The sequence below is a fragment of the Schistocerca serialis genome, chromosome 1, assembly GCF_023864345.2.
Source record: "Schistocerca serialis cubense isolate TAMUIC-IGC-003099 chromosome 1, iqSchSeri2.2, whole genome shotgun sequence".
In the NCBI taxonomy this organism is placed as follows: Eukaryota; Metazoa; Arthropoda; class Insecta; order Orthoptera; family Acrididae; genus Schistocerca; species Schistocerca serialis.
This window is the reverse complement of record NC_064638.1, coordinates 210,475,762-210,490,943: the sequence shown is the minus strand read 5'-3', so window position 1 is coordinate 210,490,943 and position 15,182 is coordinate 210,475,762. Positions and strand designations below refer to the sequence as shown.

The 15,182-nt window shown below is 43.4% G+C and overlaps 1 protein-coding gene across 6 annotated transcripts in view; it reads right to left on the bottom strand.

Annotated features, from left to right (window-relative positions):
- Positions 1–14,606, bottom strand: part of LOC126466082 (UDP-glycosyltransferase UGT5-like) — a 171,620-nt gene extending 157,014 nt beyond the window's left edge. For all 6 annotated transcript variants that reach the window (XR_007585981.1, XM_050096357.1, XM_050096361.1 and 3 more), the window contains exon 1: positions 14,481–14,606. The gene's annotated coding sequence lies outside the window, so the exon portion shown is untranslated. The remainder of the gene's footprint in view (positions 1–14,480) is intronic.
- Between the last annotated feature and the right edge of the window lie 576 nt (positions 14,607–15,182).

Genomic DNA, 15,182 nt, shown 5'->3' with positions numbered 1-15,182 from the left:
CGCAGATGAGTGTGCAGGCGGCACAGGTACCAGTGCATGTCTCACGTATACACTCTCACGGGTTTAGCGGGGAGATGGGTTAGTCACATTTCGGGCCGGTATTGTCTGTGGACGGTGGGTGCCCCTCGTCGCTGTCGATGGTAGTCTGAGGTCCGTGCAGCATCAGGACAGACTCATCGAATCTATTATCCAGAATCATCTTGCTCAGTTTGGAAGCTCCTTTTGAGATTTTTCCGAGTTTGCGGTTTAATATTTCTTTCCTTTTTTTAACACCGCATTATACAAAACACTATTTCTTTCTATTCACTGAGACATGTTTCGATACCTCTGTGTCTTCTTTTATGGCTCTGTTTTATTTCTATAAAGTATAATGCTAATTTCATGATTAACTACCGTAGACCTAAAAATTATAACCTGGGAATTTTGTTTGGTTTGTCTCGATCGCTGAAAATTACATCGCTGGTGAAAGTGCATATTACTGTTCGGTTGTTGTACCCTATTTTGTCGTCCTGACAGCATGTCATTTGCAAAGTAGACATGAAGAAAATGTGTTTATTTTTCCAGAACTTTTCCGTGGGTAGTCGTTATGTGTGTTAGAGTACTTACATTTTTTGTCCTGTTGTGCTTCTCTGTTGGATATCTCTTCCTACTGCTAGTGTGGACATCTCTTCCTACTGCTGTTTTCGCACCGCTTTTTAATATAATTTCACTCTCACTTTTATTTCACTCTTATTTTACACAGAATACAATTTGAGCAGACAGTTACGTTTCCATATTCGTGCTATGTTATTGTCGCTGCTCACTTGTTCATCGTGTGCCTTACGTTTAGTGTGGCGAAAATTTTGAATGTTTCGTGAGAAGTATTGTGGTGTCTCTGCTGTGGGAGAGCTTCCATTATGCAATGAGATGTGACTTTGTGTGTATGTGTGTGTGAAATGTGGGAGAGAGAAAGAAAGAGAAGGAGAGAGAGAGAGGTGGAAAGAGGGTTGTTGAGGGGAGAGAGGGAATTGAGGAAAGAGAGGTTTTTGAGTATTTGTTGGTATTGATGTGCTGTCAAAGACACCACTCGTGCGCTCGCCGTCAAAAAATCCGCATCTTTGGACCCCGAAGGGTGGCGCCAGTGTAACAGTATACGCAAATGGGGCGCGGCACCTCCCCTGTCTGGGAAGACTACACAAAACCAGCGCCGTCTCCGACGCTGGCGTTAAGGGACGCCGACGACAGCGCTCGGGGGTCAGTTCGTCAGCGCAGATCGTCCCCTCAGTTCGGCAGCTCAGCTCCAGGGGACAGCAGCTACCTACGACATAGTAGTTACAACAGCAAGAACCAGCGTAGCTAGGAATATAAGTTTGCTATTGAGTTGACGAAAGGCTTTATTCAGAGATTGGAAATGCTTTTTATGCCGTACATGACTGCTTCTCAAAATATAAGTAAATGTGTTTGATTAGTCTATTATAGCACCGTCTATAGATATTCTCTAGTGTGTCATGATACCCTGATATATCTCCTGCCTCCTAGTCTACGAATTACTGTTGTGACCACTGGAGACACACCTATTATTATGTTTTATGAAGGGAAGTGTCTATAGATCATTGAGTGTTCCAGTGTTCTGTTTCACAGTGTTGTATTTTCATTCAATACTTTATTTCCTTATATCATTGCTTATAGTAATTAATAGTTCTCATCTACTGTGAAGATTTGATAGAGACTAGTACTTTCTCTGATGATCTTAAGATCAGTCTCATCATCAGTGTTGCTTGAGTGGTGGTTTTTGTTGTGTTGGCTGAAGAGCCAACACCGTGTTACGAGAGGAGGCCGAAATGCCCGCGTTTTAGCTCACGCAGGCTGGCGTGAGGAGGGAAGGACTATACTGACGTGAGGCCTGGAACATGACAAGGAATGAGAATTCAGAAAGCGGACGTAGTTAGTTTCATATTTAACTTTAATCCATTAATGATGAACGTCGCTCTTGACGGTACATGATTCACAATATTGTCTGTTCAGAATACATTCCTGAAGAATATGGCGCCTTGCTAGGTCGTGGCAAATGACGTAGCTGAAGGCTATGCTAAACTGGCGTATGAGAGCGTATGTAGACAATGAACCATCGCTAGCAAAGTTGGCTGTACAACTGGAACGAGTGCTAGGAGTCTCTCTAGACTAGACCTGCCGTGTGGCGGCGCTCGGTCTGCAATCACTGATAGTGGCGACACGCGGGTCCGACGTATACTAACGGACCGCGGCCGATTTAAAGGCTACCACCTAGCAAGTGTGGTGTCTGGCGGTGACACCACAGTTTTCTTGTGCGAGATGATCTACAAAAGCAGAGTCTGTACTGTCTCTTTATAAAGGTCTGAGGTGTTCAGAATATCTCGTTTAGAAGTGTTTGGATCTATGGCCTACGTAGACAGCTCTACGGTCAACCTCGCGATCACCATCCTTCAGCAAGCACAGATAAAATTCTACAGCGTCCGTTGGCATAAGCTCTGTTGAGAATACTTGAGACTACTTGAAACTCGCAATGTGTCATCGCGTGAAGGCTGCTCGAACGTTGCATAACCACTGGAGAGTCGCCGTCAAAGAGCAGAACAGGCCTCAACAACGTGCCAATGAGGATTCGAGCGTGTTACAAGCGGTGGAGCAACGCGTTGCTGAGTGTTCCCCAGCGGGATATTTTGTTTCACACGTGTACACTTTCTCATAAAATACTGCCTTTTGTTTGGTTGTTGTTCTGATTTTGATTTTACTCTAAAGTTACGTTTTTGTTTTCACAAGGGTTTTTTTCGTTTATTCGCCGTTCCTCTTGAACCTAATTCCAAAGACGTTCGCAGATATGCAGGTGGTATGTAGCTTTTTTAAGCAGCCTGTTGTACTTTGGTATCTGACACAATGTTGCCTGTCAAAGAAACGTCACCAATTTGACCCCATATTTCAAGGAGGAAAACAGCACAGTAACAAGTTATCAGCACCAACAATCGATCGCGTGGGAAAATTTGCCCCATAATTCTGCTACTACGTAGTTCTGATCGTCTGAAAGTACAGAATTTAAACTTTTGCACGCACCAGTCATTTATCAGTCGCTCCGTCCCGCTTCTGCAGCCAAATGCCCGAGTGGAGTGACAACCAGAGTCCTCACAACGGCGGGATGTTGAAGGCCTGGGAAGATAGTATCAGAATTATGGCCCACATTTTCCCTAGGGATCGATTTATTGTTCAGATATCTTGTTAGTGTGCTTTTTTCTCCGTAAAATATGACGTCAAGTCGCTGATGTTACCTTGCCAGACAAAAACTAAACGCATGTCTTTGTGTGCGTACACGCAACTCTGCATGTTTCTATAGAGCATGTGACCTCTGCAATGAAAATAGACATGCTAATAAATTAAATTTAAATTTAAATTTTAAAAATATTAAATAAAAAAGGCAAACCTACGTTTCTAGCATTTGTAGATTTAGAGAAAGCGTTTGACAATGTTGAAGGGAATACTCTCTTTCAAATTCTGAAGGTGGCAGGGGTAAAATACGGGGAGCGAAAGGCTATTTACAATTTGTACAGAAACCAGATGGCAGTCATACGAGTCGAGGGGTATGAAAGGGAAGCAGTGGTTGGGAAGGGAGTGATACAGGACTGTAGCCTATCCCCGATGTTATTCAATTTGTATATTGAGCAAGCAATAAAGGAAACAAAAGAAAAGTTCGGAGTAGGTATTAAAATCCATGGAGAACAAATAAAAACTTTGAGGTTCGCCGATGACATTGTAATTCTGTCAGAGACAGCAAAGGACTTGGAAGAGCAGTTGAACGGAATGGATAGTGTCTTGAAAGAAGGGTATACGATGAACATCAGCAAAAGCAAAACGAGGATAATGGAATGTAGTCGAATTAAGTCGGGTGATGCTGAGGGAATTAGATTAGGAAATGAGATACTTAAAGTAGTAAAGGAGTTTTGCTATTTGGGGAGCAAAATAACTGATGGTCGAAGTAGAGAGGATATAAAAAGTAGACTGGCAATGGCAAGGAAAGCGTTTCTGAAGAAGAAAAATTTAACATCTAGTATAGATTTAAATGTCAGGAAGCCGTTTCTGAAAGTATTTGTATGGAGTGTAGCCATGTATGGAAGTGAAACGTGGACAATAAATAGTTTAGACAAGAAGAGAATAGAAGCTTTCGAAATGTGGTGCTACAGAAGAATGCTGAAGATTACATGGGTAGATCACATAACTAATGAGGAGGTATTGAATAGAATTGGGAAGAAGAGGAGCTTCTGCCACAACTTGACTGGAAGGAGGGATCGGTTGGTAGGACATGTTCTGAGACAATGAGGGATCACCAATTTAGTATTGGAGGGCAGCGTGGAGGGTAAAAGTCGTAGAGGGAGACCAAGAGATGAATACACTAAGCAGATTCAGAAGGCTGTAAGCTGCAGTAGGTACTGGGAGATGAAGAAGCTTGCACAGAATAGAGTAGCATGGAGAGCTGCATCAAACCAGTCTCAGGACTGAAGCCCACAACAACAACAATAAACTAAGTGGAACTAGAAGCGCAACAAGAAATGAACAAATCATATGCGTTGTCTGTGAATTCTCTTACGATGTGATTCATCTAGTACTGACGCAGATCCGCAATCTGTTTGTTTGCACGTGAGGATGAATACATAATACTTCTCTCGCTGCAGCAGTAGCGGCCTCATCGCTTAATGTGAAGACATCGTACGCTCTAAAACACAGAACACGATTGACTGAACAATAAATTAATGACACGATTAATCTTTTACATTTGTTTAATTTTAGTAGCTTGAAGTTGTAGATTAAATGTGTTTGAAAGGTCACGTACTGAGTCAACGATCCAATTTACAGGGTTGTTAAACTTTCGTTACTTTAGTGGGCCTCCAAGGAAAATGAATGATCGTAGGACAATTAAAATCTGTGGAAACATTTGTTAGAACATGTGGAAGAGAAATAACGTATAAACCATTGAAAGAAACACATTTTAATATCCACGCGACAGGATGATGTTGGTTAACTGCAAATCATGTTTACGTTACAGGTTACGAATGCAGCTCATTGTGACGACCATAAGTATCCACGACTGCCTCGAACCGCGCTAGAGATACCATTCCACAATAGTTCATAACTTTTCCGAACGGTAGACCAGCGAACCTTTAGCTGTCGTTACACGGCTCGTGTGCGGCTTGTAGATCATACATTGCCTCCAGGATTCTCAGCCATGGCTAGGGTAAGTTCTCCAACAATTTGTAGTGCACTTGGTCGTCGGTCTCCCTCGTGAGAAATTCCCAAATCACCAGTTCATTCAGACCTCCAAATCATGCTCTTCAACCGCGTTGCGGAAAGAGGAGCTCTCTGCAGGTCTTTAATACATCGATACTCGGGAAGAGCAGCAGCACTGTTGTTGTTGATTTGATAAAACAGCCTTACGAGTAAACCCCTGCTGGCTCTCTTCAGACCGATGTTTACTGACTGCAGCTGGAACGTACATTGACGCTTGTGTTTCAACCCTACGTCAGCGTACCAGTAGCGACGCCTAACGGTAAGTTATGACACTAACACTACTAACAACGCAAATCCCGTCTGAACATCATTCCTATAAAGTTGCGTACCCATACGGTAAATAATTTTCCGTCTACACTGGCTCAAATAGCGAAAGCTTAATTCTAACAGCCGTCTATGATATCCTTCATGCAATAAAATACCACTTTCAGGAGTGGAAACCAGAATTCCTACCGCGCTCCTTAGATCATCCATGCGACTGATAATAACGGAATAATGAAGTTAAAACAACCGCCATGGCACGGATTGGCACTAATGATGCACTCCTAATGCGTGTGTCGTTACAACTTGTGGTTGTAATTCAGAGATATAATTCCGCAATGAAAGTAATTTCGTGATGAAGTTTCAATAAGAGACTTTAGCGGCGTCGAAATCGATATAAGAACCACTGGCTTGAACGGCCCTGCATTATAGGATTCAAATCGGGAGACCTTACTAGCACGAGCGGTTCTGAGCCGGCACGGTAGCTCAGCGTGTTCGGTCAGAGGGCTAGCTAACCTCTGTAATAAAAAAACTGAGTGGATCAACAAAGAACCTGAACGGCTGTCATCGGACGCCCACCACGAACAAATTCATCGACCAATATGGAGCAAAATGAGATTTAAAAAAAAAAGGCGGTACAGTCTGGAATCGCGCGACCGCTACGTTCGCAGGTTCGAATCCTGCCTCGGGTATGGATGTGTGTGATGTCCTTAGGTTAGTTAGGTTTAAGTAGTTCTAAGTTCTATGGGACTGATGACCTTAGAAGTTAAGTCCCATAGTGCTCAGAGCCATTTGAACTATTTTTTGAACCTTACTAGCAAATCCGTGTTATCCTTATCTTTACCTGTTACAAACCGTCGACGTGAGCGACCTAAGGCGGTCAACGGGAAGGGGCTGGGTGATTAGTCTTATGTGATGTGAGAGTAACTTAGGGAGTACTGAACAAAAGACGATTTTAAATGTTTGACAACTGCTGTCCATTTACTGAGTTTCGAGCTTTGTCTTTTATCACAAGTCCAATTTTTGTATTTAGTATATGTTTGGTGTGGAGAGTTCTATTTATATCATCACACTGAAATATATCTCTTATCGTCGTTATCCAACATGGAGTGATCGACGTGACAAGCAAATTTTATGTACACTCTAAGACAAAAAAGAAAAAAAGCGTTGCATCGTGAAGGAATTATCCGAATGGGACGGGAATCGGTAAACGAGACGTACATGTACAATCAAAAAAATTATTACAATTTCAGAAAAATTGAATGACTTATTCGAAAGAAAGAGCTTCACAAATGGTTCAAATGGCTCTGAGCACTATGGGACTTAACATCTGAGGTCATCAGTCCCCTAGACTTAGAACTACTTAAACCTAACTAACCTATGGACATCACACACATCCATGCCCGAGGCAGGATTCGAACCTGAGACCGTAGCTGCAGCTCGGTTCCGGACTGAAGCGCCTAGAACCGCTTGGCCACACCGGTCAGCAGAGCTTCACAAACTGAGGAAGCCAACAACGCACTGGTCCACCTCTGGCCCTCATGCACGCTATTATTTGACTTGCCATTGATTGACACTGTTATTGGATGTCCTCCTGAGTATTGTCAAGTCAAATTCTGTCCAATCGGCTCGTTATGTCATCAAAATCCCGAGGACAACAAAACGAGGCCTAGGATATCGTAGACGTACCGCTGTGCTCTGAGTGTGCTGCGCATCACAACCGAAGGGGTCCTGCTATGAAATGCAATGGTACCCCAGCCATCACGCCCGGTTGTTGGGCCGTGTAGAGGGAGACAATCAGGACCCACAGTTGTCCCGGGTGTCTCCAGACACGTCTTCACTCGTCACGGGGGCTCTGTTCGAAGTGAAACTCATCACTGAAGACTATTCCAATCAAGAAGATTCGAGGCCGAATGTTTCCGACACCGTTGGCGTACAGAGGTCGATAGCAGTCGGCACAAGGGGTGCCGTGAGCTGACAGCCCTTTCCGTGAGCTGACTGTAATAGCTCTTGAAGCGCCAGTACTGATGAAATTGGAAATTTGTGGTAAGGTCTTATGGGGCCAAACTACTTAGGTCATCGTTCCCTAAGCCTACACACTACTTAAGCTAACTTACACCAACTTACGCTATGGACAACACACACATCCATGCCTGAGGGAGGACTTGAACGTCCGACGGGGGGAGACGCACGGACCGTGACCAGGTGCCCAAGACCGCGCGGTCACCCCGCGCGGCAGTAATAATGAATCCGGTCGCTGCGTGCCTCTATCGCGATTGCCCGGTCTTCTCGTTCTTTCGTCTCTCTAGGTCGACCGCATCCTTCTTGACAGTGTGTTCCCCATGGTTCACCCACTCCTGCCAACGACGTCAAATAGCGTCACTGCTCCTAGTCGAATGTCGAGCGATTCGCCCATTACTCCAACGCGCTTCTTTGCTCCAACTCACGTCCTTTCTCAAGTGCTGATATCTGCGTATATTGCTCACAAACCTGTCTGTGAAGCCCAGTTACTGTCTATGTCCGTCCCCGGTAGCTGAATGGTCATCGTGACGGATTGTCAATCCTCTGGGCCCGAGCTCGATTCCCGGCTGGGTCGGGGAATTTTTTCCGCCCGGGGACTGGGTGTTGTGCTGTCCTCATCCCACTATCCTCATCGACTGCAGGTCGCCGAAGTGGCATCAGATTGAAAGACCCGCACCCGGCGAACGATCTGCCGGACGGACGCCCCTAGCCGTACGATTAAACAAATTGAATAAATTTACTGTCCGAGCACAAGGAACGAAATTCGGAAAGGCTTTACGCCCTAGTATCGACGTGTCCCCTTTTTACTATTCCTACTAGCTGCGCGGTGAAACTACGCTGCAGTGTCACACATTCATCCATCGCTCGCCGAAGCTTACAATTTTCTATTCTCCGTCGATACCTGTGTGAATATCAATTTGTGATCAGTTTGAATAACTCCTTCATGGTGCGTCGCTTTTACTCTCTTATAATGTATAACGGAGCATTTGTTCTTATTGAATTACACTCTCTTTCGCGCTGGGTTGTATATCGTAGATGCGTATATTTTTTTCTTAAGATTTATGGTAAGTAATCCTGCATGCCACGCAGTGAAATCCAGTAACAACAAATTCTCCGTTGTATATAAAATATCGTTGTCACGTAGAGAACACCATACTGGATTATGAAGATATGAGGTACATTTAAGTATGATGATAAAAAAAACTGTCCACACCAAAGATATCTTAAACAGAAATACGTGGCTTGCGAAAATGGGCAAAGACCGAAACTAGTCAGTCAGTAGATAAAGAACAGATTCTTTCATTCATGTGCTATAAACGAAAGTCTTACAGAAAAATAAATACAGCATCAATCCACCGTTAAAAACGCATCTTCAGATGGCTCTTCACTTTCAAATCACGTTTAGCTTATACTTTACATGTGATATTAGCTATTTTTGTTGTGGCACAAGTTTTTTGGGGTGGTAATTTTGTGAAAATGAAGCTGACAGCCAGTTAAAACAGTGTTATTAGGGCCAATTACAATTACATCATTTTTTGCTGCAGGGAATCACCAGCCCGAAAAACTTCCGTCACAACGAAAAGGAGCCAACAACCTGGGCGAAGTGTAAACCGTAACCTGCAATGGTGCAATGTGTTCCTGCTAAATAGTTAGTAACGGTGACTGGTTGATGTCTTACTTCTATGTAAAAGAATTATCTCCATCCTGCTGTGTTACCTGCAATTGAGCAGGTGCTTCTAAAGAAAAAGTTACCAGCCATGTATTTACTCCAGTCTTCCACTCGCCCATCTCCTCCACCAGCCTCTCCCTATCCACCTTCTCCAACCCCCTCCCTGCCTACCTCCTTCACCCCCCCCCCCCCTCTTCCTGTCCACTTCCTCTAGCCCCCTTTCCCTATCCACTTCCATCGCCCCCTCCCTCTGTCCACCTCTACCCTCTCACTGTCTGTCTTTTGAACCAAATCTGGTTGAAATCCCTCCAGGGGCTTAGAATGAGCCTTTTACTCGCGGCTTTGCCCGCATACATACATGTCAAATACATTTCAAGTGTTTCTAATGTTTATCACGTATTCGCCGCGCGGGATTATCCGAGCAGTCTTGGGCGCTGCAATCATGGACTGTGCAGCTGGTCCCGGTGGAGGTTCGAATCCTCCCTCGGGCATGGGTGTGTGTGTGTTTGTCCTTAGGATGATTTAGGTTAAGTAGCGTGTAAGCTTAGGGGCTGATGACCTTAGCAGTTAAGTCCCATAAGATTTCACACACATTTGGACATTTATCACGTATTAGTGCACGTATTTCACTTGTGTTACTAACAATTTCGCCCTGCAGTATCACTTTCACGCAACTCAATGTCTGTGACTTCGTATCTCGTGAAGTACCAGTCGTACAAAGATATAAATGTGCCTACTGTCTGTGAAATGTGTTCTGAATAGAGCTGGTAGTAAAGAAGAATAAATTAAATCGTCATACACAATACGACAGTTTTCCACCCATCTCAGTATTTGGCCTCATATCTCCTGAACTATGTGTCGTTAAATAATATGTTTCTGTAGGTACATTTAGTGACATATGTGGATACTAGCTGCGGAATGTGTTGCGAATAGAGTTGGTGTCAAACAAGTAATAAATTCAAATGGCACACATGGTGCGGTAGTTTTTTAGGCATCTCTGTTTTTAAGACAGCCTATCTCCAGAACTACGTGTCGTACAATATAATTTTGCTGGTGCTTTCAGGGGTATATGTGAATGCTGTCTGCAAAAAGTCTCTAGAGTACAGTTAGTAGCAAAGAAGTAACAAATTGAAATGTCATTCTTCACGCGTGGACAGCGAAAATGTAGTAAGCACTAAACTGTTTTCCTTTCATCATTTTGTGGGGTTGTCAGAGAGAAAAAGTTTTATAAAGCTTTGTATTGTGTGCAGTTTGCTGCAAGTCACAATGTGCTGTCATTCTCAAATAGAGGATGAATAAAGTGTGGGTATTCTCGCGTTATGACCTACCTATCATAAGATAGCCTTTGTGTTAATTCAGGGTAAATTTCATCCAAATCTGTCCTGGAGTTTCAGTGAGAATGGGTGACAAAGGTACTAACTCACACACAAACACACACTTTCGTAATGCACGCTCTCATTTCAAGTCTAGACATAACAGCACAAATTGTTATTTTCATTTTATTCTTTTTTAATGGAAGCAGGTATGGAGATCTTCGTAAAAGCGAAACAGCTTATCAACAACCGTGTGAGCTTAACTGTTTTAAGATGAGTTTTTTTATAACCAATCGTTGTTATTTCTTGAATAATGTTTTTAGAATGATAAACAGTCTTTCGGTTCAAGCAGAACTTTTTAGTGCTCTGACGTGTTATTGCGTGATATTGATGTTGTAAATTCAGTCTCTTGACATAGACACTAAACTCTCCAATCGACCATCGGAAAGAGAAGAAAGGTGCAGTTCCTGACATACAACCAAGTGAAACATGTCCCTGATAGTGGCAATGTGAAGTGGGACTTTAGGTCGCAATGCCAAGAAATAATTATCTGGACCTGAAGGACAAATTATCTACGCGATTCTCCCTGTAATTATTTTATTTTCTCATTGAAATACTACTAAATAATCAGAAATAGTATATAGATACATTCAACTTGAGCGTGAGGACGCCAGAGAAAACCGTGCTGTCACGGTTTAAGAACGAGTTACAAGCCGTCTTTGAATAAGGTAGGTATATCTCTGAGCTGAGCTCTTGTTGTGGCTGTTGAGCCCAGGCAGACGTCACGGACTTGCAGTCAGTAGCTGCTAGTTAAGGCCCGCACACATGCTACTGCATGCTTGACAATCACGCTTGCGCAAGCGTGCTTCTGCAAGCTTGCTTGACCGTGTTTAGGGTAAATTAGCGCAAGCATCAGGCTTTCACAGGCAGCTTGACGCTTAACCGAATTTCGATTATGCGTGCTTGTGCAAGCCTCCAAACGTGTCCATGCTTGCTCGCGTGTGCCTAGAATAGGGACGCTTGAACAAGTACACATCTGTCATTCGGACACAAACTGTGGAGAGCACGTGTTTATTTAAATTTTGTGTCGTTTCCTTCTTCGTTCTGACGTAGGACCGGTGTTGGAGGAATTTATTAGGTGCTACGAAAGACACCCATGTTTATGGAATATTAAAAGTAAAGAATATCACGGTAAAATGAAAAGAGCCCGCATCTCGTGGTCGTGCGGTAGCGTTCTCGCTTCCCACGCCCGGGTTCCCGGGTTCGATTCCCGACGGGGTCAGGGATTTTCTCTGCCTCGTGATGGCTGGGTTTTGTGTGATGTCCTTAGGTTAGTTAGGTTTAAGTAGTTCTAAGTTCTAGGGGACTGATGACCATAGATGTTAAGTCCCATAGTGCTCAGAGCCATTTTGAAAAGAGACGCGGCATATGAGGTGCTTCTCACAAAGTACAAAAAAATAGAGGCATCAGCAACTAAAGATACTGTTATTAAAAAATTAAATATATTACGAACGAATTGGAGGCGAGAAAGAATGAAACGTGACAGCACTTACAAATCAGGGGCTGCAGCAGACGAAGTTTACGAACCTGTTCAGTGGTAAACAAACTGATGCTTGTAGATGCGTGCTTGAGTCGTGTGGAGGCGCGAAGACTTTGTGCATGCTTGAGCAAGCACGCTTGCGCAAGCGTGATTGTGAAGCATGCAGTAGCGCGTGTGGAGGCCTTTAGAGGAGAACTATGGCGATGTAAGGTACTGTCGATCGTGAATATATAATTACAATTGTGCGCTCTGTTCTGAAGTTTGAACTTCCATGAAGTGACATAATAAGTGAGTTACGAAAGAGAAAAATGCGTATCAGAGATTATTTCAAGTTGTGTCCAGAAGAGCCTTACAGAAAATGAATTCCGCAACGGGAAAATAAAGTATATATAATTGCACGGCGACAAAATTTCTGCGCTGGATCTGACGAAGAATTCAAAAGTCATCTCCTCTTAGACAAACTAAGAAATACAAGGTACCGTCATAACTGATTAACAAAAATTATAACAATAGAGTACAGTTCTGAATTAAAAAAATACTATGTAGGTAGCTTGTTTAATTACGCTGCAATTGGAGACCAAATGGTGGTATTGGAGAGCTGTATCCATAGGTATCACAACTTCCAATTCAACACATTTAAATACAGAAATGTACCATCATTTAGGCAATTAAGTAACATCTCTTTACTACTCATTTTTTAGAATCTAATTACATTTTTTATTAGAGCCTGCTACAAGTGGTCTAGACGCGGTCTTTTCGCGGGCCTATCTCAACCATTCACTACAGCAAAACTGCAGTATTGTCGCAGCTCTATAGGTGACTACTGTTTTGCCTGAAACAATTTGTGCTTGGCGGTTAAAAGCTACCAGCCATGGGAGCTATCAGGGATCTTCTTCGCTGACTCAACTGCAGAGATGGTCTAAACAGTTAGTGCCAGATATCAATTATCGCATTTATTTTTCGGTAACGGTTTTTATAACAGTGTTATTAATAACTGACAAAAATAACTTGTTTGTACTACCAAATCTTCCAATAGCATACCTCCACAGTTGGTATAAGTTATTGCGGATGAGTTCATTTATCAGTGTAGCAGTCACAGAACAAATAGTAGTTAATGCGGTTATTGGTAACTAGGAGAAATACCTGCTAAACTGTGCCATAGTGTCAAGTTCTGCAGCCTACATACATGTAGCGATCTTGAGCTATGTTACCAGAACTTTTCAGTTAAGGATGTTTCTCAAGTTATCGGTGTTTCGTACAAGATGGGTTTTGTGATCTAATGTAATGTGTATTCATGTAAAGAGCCTCACGAAGTTAGTTTCAAAAGTACAGCCCACGAAAAATTTGAATGCGATATTAGAAGTGAAATTCTTAATAAGCGCTATTTAAAGTTTGATCAATGTGTCATGTAGACAAAATTCGAAGCTTAATTTCTGCTGTTTGGCGTAGTGAAGTACTACACAAGTAACAGTGCTAATAAGACGGTAGAGTCGTATATTCCTGCGCAAGGTTTACGCGAACTCGTCTAAAATAGTGAAGTATTTCCACACTTGTCTGGTTCTGGATTTCATCATCTCAGTACGCCGTCGTTAGTAAAAGTGCATCCTTGTAGCGTCTTCGACAAATGAATCTGGAATTGACTTCCATTATCCATTATCCGGATTATCAGTAACCTCGGAAATAATCGGTTATTCCATCAGTCACTTCCACGGAAGAATATCGTTAATGTCACTGTGATTTATCCATGGCCAGATAGAACGACACCGAATTAGTTAGTTAAACAGATGGCGCTCACGAACATCACGTGGTTAGTGTATTCATTATTCGTGGGAAGAATGAGCGAGACTGAAGCGTACTAGGGAAATACGACGTATGTGTGTTGGCAATGATGCGCGCGCGATATTGGCAGTTACCGAAATGACTTGTTTTTCAGAGTCTGTGTTTTACGGTGCACCATGCAATTTTCTTAAGACATGCTTGCTTAGTATTATACAGTATTATTATATTATATGCCTAGACGGACAGCGAAAGTAACACATTTCTCCACGTGCGGGGATCACAATAAACGTGCGACTGCAGGGCGTGTACACACGCTGACACATGGAGATTTGAGTCAGTCTGGGAGGTGCACTCGAACAGTCGAAGTGGTTAGGGCGACCACACACGTTATGAGAAAAATCCAGGTTCGAGTCCCGGTTCGGCACAAATTTTCATGTCTCTAACAATTAGTACAGCTGAAGTCTAATCGTATTCGCAATTGCGAATACATTTTTTTTATTGAACTAACTACCTGATATTGATAACCGGTTATTTGAATACTCAGTAACCGGCTGATTAATCCAGTTAAGTTATTTTTGGCGCCTCTGCTGAGCTGTATACTACTACTCACTTGGCCCGCCTCCTCGCAACGTGTCGACAGCAGCAACTGGTGGTGCGCGGTGCTCAGCTGCCGCTGCCGCTCTGGTGACCTCGGGCAACTTCGCGCAGAGCGGCTAGTGTGCTCGGGTGCCGGCTGGCTCGCGTTTAAGCCACAGTCCAGCTTCCTAACGAGCAAGGTGTATTGTGGAGGGGGGAGAGGAAAGACGACCTGCCTGCCAAGGACTGTTTTCACGTGCTCGGCGACTGCAAGGGTACTGCTTTCAATCTGCATTCGTATGAGTGAACAGCACAGTCTCACTGAAGGTTTTCGGGCTTTAGACGACGTATCTGGTCAGCTGAAGATTTTATACTACTGGCCATTAAAATTGCTACACCACGAAGATGACGTGCTATGGGTGCGAAATTTAACCGACAGGAAGAAGACGCTGTGATATGCAAATGATTAGCTTTTCAGAGCATTAACACAAGGTTAGCGCCGGTGGTGACACCTACAACGTGCTGACATGAGGAAAGTTTCCAACCGATTTCTCATACGCAAACAGCAGTTGACCGTCTTTGCCTGGTGAAACGTTGTTGTGATGCCTCGTGTAAGGAGCAGAAATGAGTACGATCACGTTTCCGACTTTGATAAGGGTCGGATTGTAGCCTATCGCGATTGCGGTTTATCGTATCGCGACATTGCTGCTCGCGTTGGTCGAGATCCAATGACTGT